General features: G+C 38.0%; 1 non-coding gene across 1 annotated transcript; it reads left to right on the top strand.

The window, feature by feature from the left end:
• Positions 1 to 15,158: 15,158 nt before the first annotated feature.
• Positions 15,159 to 15,265, top strand: LOC141634824 (small nucleolar RNA R71). The gene has a single exon (XR_012539544.1). It is a non-coding gene; the product is annotated as a small nucleolar RNA R71 (small nucleolar RNA).
• The last annotated feature ends 1,141 nt before the right edge of the window (positions 15,266 to 16,406 follow it).

Below are 16,406 nucleotides of genomic sequence, written 5' to 3' on the forward strand. Positions count from 1 at the left end.
GGAGAAAGAGTTGGTGAAGAAGAGTGAAGCCCCCATTTATGATTCTTATGGAGATAGCGATGATGACGAGCCTAAGGGATGGACTTGTAATATCACCTTCCTTGAGGAACCTATCCTTGAGACCTTTGAGATATCCTATCATGAAGGTGAATGTCCTTTCCCTATATCCCATGAAGACTACTTGACACCTACCATAGAGCCAATGATTGTTGAAGAGGATATGGTGGACCTTCTTCAAAAAGTCAAAGCATCATACAAAAGCTACTTGGTGGAAAAGCTCAAAGAGAAACTTGCACGTGAAGCTACTTGTGGAAATTTGGCATCCACAATGCCAACTTCTAAGGAGCTCGGTCATCAATGTTATGAAAATTCTCCTTCTACCTTGGAAGGATTGATAAATCCAAATGTTATCATCACCATAAAAATTGAAGGAGAAGGTGGTAAGTGGAAGTCTCCGGACGAATATGAACCACACTTCATACCTTATGTTGACAAGAATCATGGGCTTGTTGGTTTTAAGCATTTCAAAGGCTCAAGTGCTAAGGGCAAGGTGAATGAGAGAGTAAGTGGCAAGCTACCTTGGCCAAGCTTTATTTTGAAGTGGAACAAACCATATTTATGCTTATTTGAGGATTGTGCCCAAGCATTTGACCGGTTATTGAGAGCATTGAGCAACATGGACAATATCAATAACCATGGCAATAAGGGATGAGTTTGGTGCAGTCCTCCCTCAAACCACCATTTGTAAGATATCATTTCCTTTGACTTTGCATTACATTTACACTTGCATTTAGTTATATACATATACATTTAGCTTGCATTTGTATCATATTTCATATTGCATTTACATGAGTTAGTTCATATAGTATAGTTTGCATTGTAATATATCTCACATGATTCATGTTGATAGTTGCATATAGATTAGAATTCATGCATAGTTACAAATGGTCAAACCTATTCATTTCTACACTAGAAATAGTGTTTAAATCGGTTTGGGGAGGTTTGATCATAGGTGACCATAATTTACTAGAAATCATGCATCATATAATATAGTGTAGATTGCATTCATTTGTTATATATGTCATATAGAATTGCATTTAGTTAGAGCATACATTCATTCATATCATGTTACATTTGTAATTTATTTCAAAAATCAAAAATCCAAAAACATGTATTTCCTTTTTATTCCTACTCCTACATGTACATTGAGGACAATGTCCAAAATAAAGTGGGGGATGGGAATTTATATTCCAAAAATGCATAAAAATTGAAAATTTTCAAAAAATCACAAAAATATGTCTTTTAATTTCATAAAATCAAAAACCATAAAAATTTGAAAATTTGAAAAACCAAAAACTTGTTCATTTCCTTTATAGTGTAGTCATGTATATATTGTTGTATATATTGTGTTTGTTTTATCCTTGTTCACATTGATTGACTACGCCACATCCGAGACATGAGGATATTGAAGACCGCATGGTATGATCTTTCTAATCTCCTTTTTTCCTCTTTATGTTAATGACTATGTGGCTTTATTTTGATTGATGCAGTATAACAATGTGAACTTAGGACTTGCATTTAGTTTATATGGCATATTAGTTGGTAGAATCATATGCATTAGGATGTATAAATGTTAGTTGCATCATGGCATGTAGTTTGCATGTTAGAAAAATTTTGAGAAACCGTCTATTTGGGAAGCTTGACAAGTGTATATAGGCCCTAGTAGATGCTTTTTCTTCTTAAGACATTGCTTGTTATAATACTTGTAAAACACCCTAGGATGTGTCATGCTAGTATCCTTTGACCCATGGTTTAAGGCCTAGTCAAGAGTACCTTGTAGTGTGATAACTCCTTGGCTACCGTTTATTCCAAGGTGACGCTTGAAACCATGCATCCATCCATCATCCATGTTCTACCACATTTTTGTCATCAAAGGGAATGGGCACAAAAAGAAATTAATTTGAGTTCAAAGAAATGAAAAGTGAAAGAAAGTATGCAAAAAAAAATGCATCAAATGAAAAGAGGAGCAAAAATAGAACTCCTAAAGCTTCAAATATAAGGCACCCTCACTACATATGGGGTGACTTTGAAAATGTTCAAAAAGAAAAATGCAAAAAGATTGAAAAGTTGTCAAGTATTGAAATGCCAAAAATCAAAAAGAAATGGCAAAAGAAAGTGTTCTCAAATGTTATATGCCATAAGAAATTGGGGGGAAAACAAAAACAAAAGCAAACTCCCAAAAGTGAAACTCAAATACTATTGATCCCTTTATCCATCGTATCCATTTTTGTGCATGGTAGAGAGGGGACGACCCTTCTTCTTGTTTAGGCAAGAGGGGGAATTCCGCGATCCTCCAGTGTATCTAACACCATAGGGAGTCTACTCTCACTACAAGAAAACAAGACAAAGGCGACAGAGAAGCTACAGTCGCCAATTTGGCGACAGATAAAAAAAACTTCGGACGGAAAACATCGCCAATTTGGCATCGTAGCTTTTTATCCAAAAAACCGTATGAAATCCAAGGGCGACCGAATATTATCCAATTTGGCGACCGAAAACAGTCGCCAAATTTAGCGACCAATACCCGTCGCCAATTTGGCGACCAAAAACGGTCGCTAATCGCCTGTTAAATTTTTTTTTGCCAGTTTCTTCACCCCATCCCCCTTCATTCATTCTATCATCAACCAAAAAAAAAAATCGCCAAGAAACCCGACGACCCGACGCCACCACCAACTACAACGACCACCGGACGCCACCACTCGCCGCCGCCATCCGCACACCACATCACCACATCACTACCGACCCTTTGTTTTTCTTTTTAATAAAGGTTTGTTTTCGACTCAAATTGATTTAATTACTTCAATCCTTCATATTTTGTTTAAGTTGTGATGCTTATTTAGTATCTAGTTGTAATTTATACATTAGTGATGCTTATTAATGTATGTAGTTGTAATTTAATTAGCATTTTTGTTAATTAATTTGAGTTAGGGTTAGAAATTGAGGTTTTGTTAAATTAGTAATGTGATTTGATTAGGGGATGTAATTGAAGGTTATCTTGATAATATTAGTATTATTGAAGGTAGTAACTTAGTTTTAGTAATATTGAAGTAGTATTGTTGAAGGTAGTATAGTTTTATGAAGGTAGTATAATGTTAGGATTGTATAAATTTGCCTTATAATTAACGAAATTAAGTTAGAATGAGCATGATGTATAAATTTGTTAAATTAGTAATGTCATTTGATTAGGGGATTGTATAAATTTGCCTTATAATTTTGACAACTTGTTTAATATATAATGACCTAGTACCCGTTCAAGAATTACTCATTAGGAGCAATTCTTGAATAGTCCCCATTTTGGGAGTGTCTTTGTACGTTTCAAGTCACTTAGGTAGTAAACACATAGTTGTGATTTTATTAATGAGAAAAGAATTTGGTTTCAATTTTCTCCAATGTTCTCTGAATACATATGTGGAATATGTATCTTTTCCACATTGTGTATTTGGAGAACTAAGGGGAATTGCTGCCGAATTTTTTTCTCATTAATAAATCACAAATGTGTGTTTGCTAGTGACTTGAAACGTACATTGATGGGTTTAGGTTGGAGTGATAAGGACCCAATTGAAATCTTGAAATTAGCATAAAATGGAGGATGAGATAACCATTGTTTTTTTGTTGAAATTAAATATTGTTATTTAAAATGGTTAGTTTGCTATATATTGCTTATAGATTAAAATGAAGAGATCTGAACGTAGCTGGATGTACGAAGAAAGAGTAGATAAGAAGTAACGTCCTATCGCTAGATTTGTAAAGGGAGTTCGTGGATTTATTGAATTTGCTAGATGTCAAGATTCATATGATTTGGAACAACATAAACTTAGGTGTCCTTGTACTAAATATTAAAACTTAAAATATTTATTTGACATTGAAGTAGAAGAGCATCTTGTTACAAATGGTTTTTTTCCAAACTACTACAATTGGATCTCCCATGGAGAAAAATATTATCCCGAAGAGCCTCAAATCCAACAAAATGAGAACCCATATAGAGAAATGGTACTTGATGCCTTTCAGTCTAATGATTTCATTAATGACGACCGTGTACCAATGATTGATGAAGAACAACCAAACCCAAGAGCAAAAGCCTTTTTTGACATGCTAAGTGCTTCCGAAAAAATCTTATATGAGGGGAGTAGAATGACATTGTTACAAGTTGCATCCAGGATAGTTTCTTTAAAATGTGAGTATAATATGCCATTTAAAGCCGTTGATAGTATTGCTACGTTGGTTGAGGATGTTATACCCGATAATAATGTTATGACCCGAAATTTCTATAATACCAAGAAAGTGGTCAAAGGTCTTGACTTCCACATGAAAAGATTGATGCATGTCCTAAAGGATGTATGCTTTTTGGAAAGATGATGCTTTGCTTGACAAATGTAAGAAATGTCAAAGGGATAGATATGAGACAAGTGAAGGAAATATTGTTTTGAAGGGGAAGAAGGGTAATAAAAGGAGTGGAAAGAGAAAGAAACCAATATCAGAAAACACATTAATTTATTTTCCATTAGCTCCTAGACTTCAAAGAATGTATGCCACGAAAAATCTTGCCAACCAAATGAGATGGCACAAAGAAAATCCTCGTACACCAGGAAAGATGTGTCATCCGAGTGACGGGGAGGAGTGGAAGCGTTTTGATAGGTTATATCCCGATTTTGCCGAGGAACCTCGCAATGTGAGACTTGGCTTGTGTACGGATGGGTTTGACCCTTTTGGTCAGTTTGGTAGAAAGTACTCGTGTTGGCCCATAATGACCACGCCGTACAACTTACCTCCTTGGCTTTGTCTGAAAAGACAATTTATTTTCCTCTCTTTACTTATCCCCGGTCCTGATAACCCAAAAAACCATCTGGATGTTTATTTACAACCGTTGGTGGAGGAACTGAAGTATTTGTGGGAAGTTGGTGTAGAAACATTTGATGTGTCGAAGAAGCAAAATTTCCAACTAAGAGCTTCATTGTTATGGACTATAAATGATTTTCTCGCATATGGTATGCTATCAGGATGGGCAACCGCTGGGCGAAAGGCATGTCCTTATTGCATGGATAGGAGTAAAGCATTTTATCTTCCTAATCCCAAAAAAATTAGTTGGTTTGATTGTCATAGATGTTTCTTACCGGATGGACATATTCATAGAGAGAACAAGAAATCTTTCTTAAAAGGTAAGGAGGTGCGTGACAATGCTCCGGTTCGACTCAAGGGGATGAGATATGGGAGGTCAGACGTGATTTGCCATCAACTCGTCGATAGGATCAAGAAGAGTTTAAAGAGTTGAAAAAGAAAAAAAAAATGGTTGGTTTAAAAGAAGTATTTTTTGGGAGCTTCCCTCTTGGAAAACAATGTTGATCGGACACAATTTGGATGTGATGCACATAGAGAAGAACTTCTTTGAGTTACTTATTCATACGATTATGGATGTAAAAGGAAAGACACGTGATGATATTAATTCAAGAATAGAATTGAAGAAATTTTGTGATCGTCCTAAACTTCATATTCGTAAGGATGGGGCTAAACCAAAAGCCATATTTACTCTTGACAAAGCTCAAAGAAAGGTATTGTGCGATTGGATAGGAAACTTGAAGTTTCCCGATGGATATGCATCCGATTTGAGCCGTTGTGTTGATTTGAAGGAACTGAAGTTGAAAGGGTTGAAAAGTCATGATTGTCATGTTTTCATGGAGCGCTTATTACCCGTGGCTTTTAAAAATTTACTCCCGACTACAGTTTGGATTGCAGTTACATAAATAAGTCAATTTTTTAGAGATTTATGTTCCTCCACGATATCAGTTGAGGACATGAGTCGTTTAGAAGACCAAATACCAGAAATTTTGTGTAAACTTGAGATGATATTTCCGCCTTCTTTTTTCAATTCGATGGAGCATCTACCTATCCATTTGCCATATGAAGCTAAAGTTGGTGGACCCGTCCAATATAGGTGGATGTATCCTTTCAAAAGGTTTCTTAATCATTTGAAGAAAAAATTGGTAATAAAGCTCGTGTGGAAGGTTCTATATGCAATGCCTACCTAACGGAAGAGATTGCCAATTTTTGCTCTCTTTATTTTGAAAAACATATTGAGACCAAAGCAAAATACTTGAATATTGATGAAGCAGATGAACTAGACACAAGTATACCCAAGTGTTTCCAAATGCAGGATGAAATTGGGTGTTCATCAGCTGGGGGAACAAGATTTCTGGATCACAAGGAGTATAACCGTGCCCACCTTTATGTGCTATCTAATTGTGAGGTTTTGGAGCCATATGAAGCTCAATTTGTGACAGATTTCATTAAAGAACACCCAAATGTGAACAGAGAGGATGTTTGGCATAAGCATGAGGATCAATTTCCAGCCTGGTTTCGGAAGCATGTATGTAAGCTAAATATTCAAGATGATGTGATAAGAAGCTTGGCTTTGGGTCCTTCTCGAAAGGTTGTGACGTGGAATCGATATTCAGTTAATGGGTTTAAGTTTCAAACATTTGACTATGGCAAAAGTAAGGCTAAATGCAACTACGGCGTTACTATTTCTTCTCTTGATGGCAATGAATATTATGGCATATTAGAGGATATCTTTGAGTTGTGCTACAATGGCCGGGATCGGAGTTATAAAACCGTCTTATTCAAGTGATCGGGTCCATTTCGTTTCACAAATTAAGCATATGTGGTCGTTGGTCAATGGTCGATACAAAACACAATTTATACTTCACAAACAACTCTACAATTAGTAAAGAGGCAAGTAAAGGTCGGATCCCAAGGGACGGGTATTGAAATGAGAATTCTATTGTAACTAGTAGTGTCTAAGGGGTGTCACAATTTGGGTTGATGTAGAAGGTTACTAAACTAAAATAGCAATGAAAATAAACTAACAAGGTAAATAAAATAAGGGGTGTAAACAATTGATTAAAAGCACTAGGGTGTCATGGGTTCATAGGGGATTCATGGGATATGATCATACAAACATGTTCTCAAATTATAAGCAAGCAATTATTGTTGTGATGGATTGAGTTGGGTTATATCTTACAATCCTAGGAAAGTTTGGGTCCCGGAGCCGAATCGATTAGATTGTACAACACCTACAAGTCGACTTAATCTTTCCTACTCAACACATGCATGGTCTAACAAGACTCGAGTTGGGTTATGTCTTACAAGTCAAGTTGAAAGGATAGAAGATGATAGTAAATGCAAGGATTCATAGGCTTAGCATTTCATCAAATATAACATGTGCATGTATTAAGATCAAAACAAGCAAGCAAATAAGATATGAAAGCATATTAATTTAAGCATGAATCATTCCCCATGTTGGTTTCCCTAATCACCCATTAAACCCTAGCTAAGAGACTACTCACTCATTATCATATTGATCATGCTAGAAAGGTTGTCAATCATACTAACATAATGAAACATGATGAATAAATGAAAGTAATTAGCAATAATTAAAAAGGGATTAAGAGATTATACCTACTAATGATTCCAATAATAAAGCAAGAATAATAGAAGTACTTGAATCCTAGATTGAGAGGTTGTCAATCTCCCAATAATAACCCAAATAATCTTCAATTACCCAAAATAAAGTAAGAACAAGAGAGAGATTAAAGAACTAAAACTTGGATTAAAACTTGATTAATATTTGATTACAATATTGAAGAGAGATTTGATTAATATTAACTACACTAATTATTGATAAGAAGAACATGCTCCTCTAATTAGACTAATGGGGTATTTATAGTGAAAATTAGGGAGGATGCATTAGGGTTAACTAAGGGCTAAACTAGTAATTACACTTTTTAAGTTGAGCAAGGAGACTCCGGTATTCTCCGAGAGAAGGGCTTCTCTTATCGTGGCTTGAAGAATGAAAACGTCTTTGTCTTGAAATCCGTGCGGATGGGAGTCGGGACAGCCGGATCTGGGCTGGAGAATCCGAGCGGATCCTTGGGCAAGACGCTCGGATTGGGGAGGGGAATCCGGCGGATTCCTTTGAGGGACGCTCGGATTGGGCTGGACGGACGGGCGGATTGTATACAATCCGTTCGGATTGTCTGGCAGCATCTTTTCTTCTTCTTTTCTTCCCTTTTCTTCATGAATTCCTTGGGGATTTCCTTGGGGACTCAAGGATCCTTTCTCAACTATGCTCTTCTACTATGCTATGTACAAAGGCCTTCTAGTCTTGTCTCTCCTTGATGCTTGGTCATTGAATACAATCAATTTAGCCTCGTTTTGCCATGAAAATGCAAGATTCTTACTCCTTTCCTACCAAGGGATCAAAATCTCAAAGAATATGCAAAACAAAGAACTAAAGATAAGAAATGACCCAAATAGGCACTAAAAAGCATGGAAACAATGGTAATTCGGGGGCTAAATATGCGCCAATTATGGTCACATCAAATATCCCCAAACCGAACCTTTGCTCGTCTCGAGTAAAGAGGTGACAAAGACTAGGACCAATACTAACCTAACCTAATAATAATAATAGATATGAGACAATTAGCGGGTCTCACTCCGCCCCTTCAACTCACAACAAGACAACCATGAGGTAGGATGCCTTCTTGCAAGGCAAGGTGGGTCTTGCCAAAATGGCGACACATCCAAACATTAAGCACACAAAAACACATAATGGATGCATCTACAAAAAGAATAGCCACTTTCCTCATCTAAGTGGCGGAAATTATCTACAAGGGAAGCAATTCAAGGGTACACAATCCTTCATAGATGCAATTTGTTCAAACTACTAAGCCTAGAAGGATACCAATAAATCACCTCCAAAATGTGTCAAGCTAGGGTACCTTTGTCCTCAATCGTTAAATGCTTTTGTCAAGAGTAGACTCCCTATGGTGTTAGAAACACTGGAGGATCGCGGAATTCCCCCTCTTGCCTAGACAAGAAGAAGGGTCGTCCCCTCTCTACCATGCACAAAAATGGATACGATGGATAAAGGGATCGATAGATATTTGAGTTTCATTTTGGGAGTTTGCTTTTATTTTTGTTTTCCCCCCAATTTCATTGGCATTTGACATTTGAGAACACTTTCTTTGCCATTTCTTTTGATTTTTGGCATTTCAATACTTGACAACTTTTTGAATTTCTTTTTGAACATTTTCAAAGTCACCCCAATTAGTAACGAGGGTGCCTTGTATTTGAAGCTTTAGGAGTCTATTTTGCTCCTCTTTTCTTTTGATGCATTTTTGCAAACTTTCTTTCATTTTTCATTTCATTGAACTCAAATTGATTTCTTTTTGTGCCCATTCCCTTTGATGACAAAAATGTGGTAGAACATGGATGAATGATAGAAGTATGCATGGTTTCAAGGGTCACCTTGGAATAAACGGTAGCCAAGGAGTTATCACACCACAAGGTACTCTTGACTAGGCCTTAAACCATGGGTCAAAGGATACTAGCATGACACATCCTAGGGTGTTTTACAAGTATTCTAACAAGCAAAGTCTTAAGAATAAAAAGCATCTACTAGGGCCTATATACACTTGTCAAGCTTCCCAAGTAGACGGTTTCACAAAATTTTCTAACATGCAACTACATGCTATGATGCAACTACCATATAAACATCCTAATGCAAATAATTCTACCAACTAATATGACATATAAACTAAATGCAAGTCCTAAGTTCACATTGTTTTACCGCATCAATCAAAATAAAGCCACATAGTCATTAACATAAAGAGGAAAAAGGAGATTGGAAAGATCATACCATGCGGTCTTCAATATCCTCATGTCTCGGATGTGGCGTAGTCAATCAAAGTGAACAAGGATAAAACAAACACAATATATACAAGACAATATATACAAAGGAAATGAACTTGTTTTTGGTTTTTCAATTTTTCAAATTTTTATGATTTTTTTTGAAATTTTTCAATTTTTATGGTTTTTGAATAAAAGTTAAGTGTTAGAATTCCCATCCCCACACTAATATGGGCATTGTCCTCAATGGCCAAAATGATGGAAATTATGCAAAAATGATGCATGATTTCTATACTAAATGCAATTCTACACTAAGCTATACTACATGATGCATGGTTTTTGTTATGACGGAGAGGATAATTTAGATTACCTCCCGTTGTGTATGCATTAACTTCCCCAAACCGAATAAGACACTATTGCTAATGTCAAAGAATGGGGGAGTTCATGCACACACTATGCTATGCATGAAACTAGATTGTCATTTTGGATTTTCAAAAATGGGAACAATAAAGAAAGAACACCTCAATGGAACCGAGGTGTGAGTCCTTTGGTGTTGCTAGGACTAAACTAACAATGATCAAAATGAAATAAAATACAAAGAGATATAGACAAACCATGGGAGTGTAGGAGTCTCCAAGGCTAGTCTTCCATCATGCTATTATCATCACCACTTCCCTCATGAGAAGCGGTCACATTGCCACTTTCCTTGGCACTTTCTTCATCACTTTCTCCATTATCTTGCTCATCATCATCTTCACCATCTCTTTCTTCATCTCCACTTGCTTCTTCCTCAATATTATCATCAATTTCTTCACCATTTCCAACAACCTCATTGTCTTCCACCACGTCCCTAGATGCACCCGGAAATAAGGCTTCTCTATCCGCCCAACTAGGCAAAGGACAAGATGGATCAAGGAGTCCTTGCCTAGCTAGATGTAGGAGGGGAGGATATTGAGCCAAATATGCATTCTTCCGATCTTCATAAGCTTGCTTGTGCATGGCTTGCATAAGAAGAGTGACATAGTCTTTTCCAATTTCAACTCCTTGCGGTTTGAACTCTTCATACTCAAAGGGGTAAGGTGGTATAACAATGGAAGAGGAGGGAGTTTCATGATCACCCTTTTGTTGTTGAATGATGTACTCGGCTTCTTCGGATAGGGGAAGTAAATAGTTGGTCCGGTGGACACTAAGACGGCAAATCTTTGCGGGTAAAGTGAATGATCGAGCCTCACTAGTAAGCCACCCATACTTGGTATCAAGGGGATTGTGAGCAACCCACTTAAACTTGTTAATCAAGATGGAAATATCAATAAGATGGCCACCATCCTTAGCCTTGTACTTGCTATCCTTATTGAAATTAGGATCAAAGTGCTTGGATAGGACCGTGACAAGGCCGCCATTAACAATAACGGTTTGACCCTTCTTCCCACTATCTACATGGAGCCATCTATCAACCAATAGCCTCAAAGAATTGTAAGGCTTGGTGTGAATTCTTCCAATATTCAAAGTTGATTCAAGGAGAATAAAATCGAGTCCCGTAAAATGATTGGTGTCTTTCCTAGCAATTATGGTATTTCCCACAACTTTGTGCCATATTCTTATGCCCGGATGATGGACCAAAAGAGCACGACAAGCATGAAAATCTTCAAATTTCTTCCCGGAGATTGCCTCCCAAAGAGGCTCGGGATCATACTTCCCATATTGCTTATAAAATTTATGTTCATCACTAAGACCCAAAATTTCACCCAATTCCGGAAAGGTAATGCGTCTACTAGTGTTAGCTAGACGAAACTCAATATTTTCCCTATTCTCAACTTTTGTCACTTTTAAAGAACTTAAGAATTCCAAGACAAGGGAGGGGTATGTTACTTCCTTCATTTCAAACAATTTCTTCAAACCCATGGCATTGAAAAAGACTCTTGTTTGTTCAAGAACACCCAACTTCTCTAAGGCATCTTGACATATGAATTTGGTGGATTGGATTTGTTTCATAGCAAACTTGACAAATGTATTTCTATGGGTATCGGAAATGAATGTTACCTCCGGAAAATGCAAGAGTTGATCGATTACCGGAGTAGAAGGTGATGCTTCCATAGGAATTTGTTGTTGTTGTTGCACTACCAAGTTTGGTGTTGATACCACCATTGCCAAAGCTTTCTTTGCTTGTAGAGCTTTTTGCCTTTGAGAGAGAGCCTTTGCTTTTGGTGCCTTTGTTGCCTTTGTTGCTCCCTTTGTTCTTGCCATTTGATGAACTAACCAAGTAGAGAGTCAAAAATCTTCAATTTGTAGAATGCCCAAATCGATTTGAAGGTGAAAGGCTTTGCCTTTATAAAAACAAAAATCAATTCAAAGGTTGAAGAATTTGTTCTTGGTTTTGATTGTTAATGAAGATAGAGTGATTGATTTGTTGTTTGAAAGATGGTTTGATTTGATTTTGGTGAGTTTTGTTGAGGTTTTTTGTTTTTGAGATGGAGAGGATGAGGGTTTTGATGTTGTGGGTAGTGTTTATGAATGAATGAATGAATGAATGAAAGTGGGATGGGTATTTAAAGAACTCGGCAATTTCAAAACACAGGGACAATCCGTGCGGATTTGGGCGCAATCCGTGCGGATTCTACAGCTTCGAAATTTTCAAAATCCCGCCTAGAGACGGGCGGATTCTGGGGAATCCGCTCGGATTCTTCTGAGATGGGACGGGCGGATTTCGTGCAGGACGGACGGATGATTTGATCCGAGATTTTTCTTTGTTTTTCTTCAACTTTTAGACGGGCGTCTTTTTCAAAAGACGGACGGATTCTGTGAGACGGGCGTCTTTCCAGAAATCCGCTCGGATTCTTTGACAGTCAAGAATTTTTGCAATTTCAGCTCAGCCCAAGACGGACGTCTTCTTAGCAGGATGCTCGGATCTTCTTCAGACGGGCGGATTCTCAGGAATCCGCTCGGATTGGTCCTTGTGTACACGGATTCAGTTCCATCCGTGCACAAACGCATTCCCTTATCATTCTTTCTTTCTTTCTTTCAAATCTTGTGTTCTTCATTGTGGGGGCACTACTAAGGCATGAATAGCCTAGGCAATTGCCATCCCCACACTAAGGTAAAGCACTACACATCAATTAAAATTTTTAGTCCCTCCCTCACTTCTCTCTTACATGACAATTATTTTGATCAAAGTAAAAATAAATCCAAAAATGACAAAAATGCAATACAAAAATTGAAATGTAAGTTAGGGAGTTAGAAATATTTACAAGTGGTGGTTTAGGGAGGACTCCACCAAACTCTCATTCTTGATGAGATGTCAAGGGGGCATGTTCAAGGTGTTGTTGATGTTGCTCAACACCTTGAAGAAGTAATCAAAAGCTTGTTCATTGTTATGGTAGAGGTCCTCAATAGACCGTGGCCCTTGTTGTTGATCATGATCGATGGCATGCCCAATGTAGGGATTAAAGATCCCTTCAAATTCGTCGTCCCAAAGACCACAAACTTCATTGAGTTCATCATTGAAAATCTCTTGCTTAGATGGAGACAACTCTCCCAATTTCTTTTCTTGGCCAATGAGGCCATCATCTTCTTCCTTGGTTGATTTTGATGAGCTTTGCAAGCTCTCCTTGTCACAATTCACTTGCTCTTTGAATGGAGCATCTTCAACTTTCTTCCTTCATTGGAGTTCCGATTTCTTCCTTTCATCCTTCCGGCTATAATGATCAATCATAAAACATGGCTCATGCAAACGAGGAGCTCTCATGGTTTTGTCAAGATTAAAAGTTATGCTTTCATCTCCCACTTCTAGAGTGAGCTCTCCATGTTTCACATCAATCACCGCACCCGCGGTGTGTAGGAAAGGTCTTCCTAAGATGATTGGAATGTTGGAATCTTCCTCCATATCAACAATGACAAAGTCCACCGGGATGAAAAACTTCCCAATTCGCACGGGGACATCTTCCCATATCCCTAATGGTGTCTTCGTCGATCTATCGGCCATTTGAAGAGTGATATTGGTGCATTTAAGCTCTCCCATTCCCAACCTTTTACTTACCGAGTACGGCATGACACTCACACTAGCCCCTAGATCACATAAGGCTTTGTTGATCGTTGTGTCGCCAATGGTACACGGTATTGAGAAGCTTCCCGGATCCTTTAACTTTGGAGGTGAACTCCCTTGAAGTATTGCACTACTCACCTTAGTGAAGGCGATAGTCTCAAGTTTCTGGATCGACTTCTTCTTTGTGAGGATATCTTTCATGTACTTTGCATAGGCCGGAACGTGATTGATTAATTCCGTGAAAGGAATTGAGACTTCTAAGTTCTTCACAATTTCCATGAACTTTCCAAGTTGATCATCAAATTTGGGCTTGGCTTGACGACTTGGAAAAGGAAGTCTAATCACAATGGGCTCCTTCTCTTTGGCTTTGTCTTCATTTTTCTTTGAACTTTCTTCCTTTGATGATTCCCCTTCTTTGGGACCTTGCACCACAACTTCATTCTCACTAGCTCTCACAACTTCATCCCCAACTTGCTCCTTTGGTGCCTCATATCTTGTACCACTTCTCAAGTGAATGGCACTAACTGTTTCATGTCTAGGGGGATTACTTTGAGGTGGTAATTGCCCCTTTTGTCTTTGTGAGCTTGAAGATGCTAGTTGGGTCAATTGTGTTTCCAACATCTTGGTGTGAGCTAGAATGTTGTTGATGGTGGTGTCTTTTGCTTGGCTATCTTTTTGCATTTGGGTGAAAAATTCTTGTTGATTCTTTTGCATTTGGAGGACCGCTTTTTGGACATCAAAACCTTGGTCATTGTGGTGATTGTATGGATTTTGATTTTGGTAGCCTTGGTTTTGATTGTAAAAGGGTCTTTGATTTTGATTTCTCATGGGTGGTGGAGTGTATGTTGTTTGAGGGTTTTGAACATTTTGGCTTTTGTATGAGAGATTTGGATGGAACTTGGTGTTTTCATTGTAAAAATTGGAATAAGGGGTACCACTTTTGTAAGCTTGGAAAGCATTAACTTGTTCGGTTGTTCCCCTACATTCACTTGAGTCATGACCCAAGGTTCCACAATTCTCACATATCCCGCTTGGGATTGATGAGGATGCCGTCATGGCATTGACATGATGCTTTGATGATTTTGAGTTTTCCTCAAGTCTAGCCATAGCTTGTTCAAACTTCAAGTTGATTGTGTCAATGTGAGCACTAAGTTGAGCACCCAATTGAGTAACGGTGTCCACTTCATACTTTCCTCCTCTAGTAGCCTTGCGAGGCCTACCATATTGTGAATTATGGACCGCCATTTCCTCAATCTTGTTCCATGTTTGATTGTCATCAACTTCGGTGAACATTCCATTTGATCCCATATTGAGAATGTTCCTTGAATCTTCATATAAACCATTCCAAAATTGTTGCACCAAAAACCATTCGCTAAGTCCATGGTGAGGACATGAGCGACAAATACCTTTGAACCGCTCCCAAGATTCATACAAAGATTCTTCATCCCTTTGCTTAAAACCCGTAATTTGAGCTCTTAGCATATTGGTCTTTTCCTGGTGGGTAGAATTTTTGTAGAAAGCTAGAGCTAGCTTCTTCCAAGAATCTATTCCAAGGGTGGCCTTATCAAGGCCCTTCAACCATTGCTTTGCGGTGCCGATTAACGAAAAAGGAAATAAGACCCATCTTATTTGGTCTTGAGTCACGCCCGTTTGAGAGATAGCTTCACAATAATCGCAAAAGGTTTCCATATGAGAATGAGGGTCCTCACTAGGCATTCCCCCGAATTGGCTCCTCTCAACTAGTTGAATGAAGGCGGACTTGGCAATAAAGTTTTCGGTGAGATGTTGTGGGGTAGGAGTACCATTTGGTAGATCCTCCTCGGTGGGTATAGAGTGTGACGAGAATTTAGGCATTGTAGGTGGATTTTGTGTGGTATTGTATAATGGGTTCTCTTCTCCTTCTATTGCGAAAGGATTGACAAACTCACTAGTGGGTTGAACAACTTCACCAACACCTCCCAAATTCCTCCTAACAAGTCTCCTATTATTCGTCAAGGTTCTTTCGATTTCACGGTCAAAAGGTAACAAATCTCTTTGTAACCTTCTAGACATGCAAAATATCAAACAACTCGAAAACAATTAGAACAAACCTTGAGGAGTTTTACTTCCCCAAGGTGAAAAAGACACAACTAAAAACAATAAAAGAAATCTTAAATCAATTAAACACCGTCCCCTAACGGCGCCATTTTTTGATCGGGTCCATTTCGTTTCACAAATTAAGCATATGTGGTCGTTGGTCAATGGTCGATACAAAACACAATTTATACTTCACAAACAACTCTACAATTAGTACAGAGGCAAGTAAAGGTCGGATCCCAAGGGACGGGTATTGAAATGAGAATTCTATTGTAACTAGTAGTGTCTAAGGGGTGTCACAATTTGGGTTGATGTAGAAGGTTACTAAACTAAAATAGCAATGAAAATAAACTAACAAGGTAAATAAAATAAGGGGTGTAAACAATTGATTAAAAGCACTAGGGTGTCATGGGTTCATAGGGGATTCATGGGATATGATCATACAAACATGTTCTCAAATTATAAGCAAGCAATTATTGTTGTGATGGATTGAGTTGGGTTATATCTTACAATCCTAGGAAAGTTTGGGTCCCGGAGCCGAATCGAT

Source organism: Silene latifolia, chromosome Y (genome assembly GCF_048544455.1).
Source record: "Silene latifolia isolate original U9 population chromosome Y, ASM4854445v1, whole genome shotgun sequence".
Lineage (NCBI taxonomy): Eukaryota > Viridiplantae > Streptophyta > Magnoliopsida > Caryophyllales > Caryophyllaceae > Silene > Silene latifolia.